At 44.5% G+C, this 1,424-nt stretch overlaps 1 non-coding gene across 1 annotated transcript; it reads left to right on the top strand.

Annotated features, from left to right (window-relative positions):
- Positions 1-1,076: 1,076 nt before the first annotated feature.
- Positions 1,077-1,184, top strand: LOC148564491 (small nucleolar RNA R71). The gene has a single exon (XR_015884812.1). It is a non-coding gene; the product is annotated as a small nucleolar RNA R71 (small nucleolar RNA).
- The last annotated feature ends 240 nt before the right edge of the window (positions 1,185-1,424 follow it).

Here is a 1,424-nt window from a genome sequence, read left to right on the forward strand (position 1 = left end):
GATGGCCCGGTCTATAGTAACGTCAGACCGGTTGCTAGTAGGAATAATTGAGTGTTGAATGAACTCCAACCATCCTCTAGCTACAGGCTTAAGGTCCGGTCTTCTCAATTGAACCGGTTTGCCTCTTGAGTCAACTTTCCATTGAGCTCCTTCTACACATATGTCCACGAGGACTTGGTCCAACCTTTGATCAAAGCTGACCCTTCTAGTGTAGGGGCGTGCGTTTTCTTGCATCTTTGGCAAGTTGAACGCCAACCTTACATTTTCCAGACTGAAATCTAAGTATTTTCCCCGAACCATTGTAAGCCAATTCTTTGGATTCGGGTTCCTACTTTGATCATGGTTCCTAGTGATCCATGCGTTTGCATTGTTGGTTCCTAGGTGAGGTGCTCTGTAAGGCTGGTTTTGACTTTGATCATGGTTCCTAGGTGAGGTGCTCTGTAAGGCTGGTTTTGGTTCTGCTATCTGTTGTTGTTGTTCCACCTCTGATTTCCATTGTTGTCTCAGCCTCCTCTATTGTAGTTGTCCCTCCATCCCTGGTTGGAATTATCTCTCCACCCCTAGTTGGAGTTGTCTTTCCAACTTTGATTGTGGGTTCCACCTTGGTTGTAATTGCCTCCTTGTTGATTGTATCCTTGATTCGGGCGGTCATAAAAATTATGAGTAGTTGCCAAGGTGTTGTCTTCTTGTTGGAGCTACGGACATTCTTCAGTGTAATGAGTGTAATCAGCACATATTTTGCATACTCTTTGAGGAACAAACTGTTGACTTTATTGTGATGAGGGAGGCTGAGGTTGTTGTTGATTTAGCTGTATCTGCTTCAGTAGGTTGGTCATCTCACATACAGCTTATGTGAAAGCAGTAGTTTCACTGCTAGAGGAGACCTCTGCAACAACCTTGGGGTGGTTGTTCCTGTGCCTGTGATTCCAAGTGGACTCAGCTAAGTCACTGATTAGTTGCCATGCTTCATCTGCGGTCTTGTACTTCTTCAGAGAACCATTACTTGCACCATCCAATGTAGTCTTATCCCAAGGCTTCATGCCATGAGTGAAGTAGATGATTAACACCAACTTGTCAATCATGTGATGGGGGCATGCGTCTAGAAGATTCTTGAAGCGCTCCCAATACTCATAAAGAGTCTCCGATTTGCCTTGAATAATGCAGGAGATCTCCTTTCTCAGTCTATCTGTAACTTCAGCTGGAAAGTATTTTTCCAAGAATTCTCTCCTGAGCGTATCCCAGTTAGAAACAGTCACTTTAGGTTGAGTGTAGTACCACTCCCTCGCCTTTCCCTCAACAGAAAATGGGAAGGCAGTTAGCAGAATAGAAGTTTCATCTGCACCATGACGCCTAATAGTAGAACAGGTTGTCTAAAAATCCCTGAGGTGCTTGATAGGCTCCTGAGCAGGTAAGCCATGAAACCT

The sequence above is a fragment of the Arachis ipaensis genome, chromosome B5 (assembly GCF_059453495.1).
Source record: "Arachis ipaensis isolate K30076 ecotype BB chromosome B5, ASM5945349v1, whole genome shotgun sequence".
Classification (NCBI taxonomy): domain Eukaryota; kingdom Viridiplantae; phylum Streptophyta; class Magnoliopsida; order Fabales; family Fabaceae; genus Arachis; species Arachis ipaensis.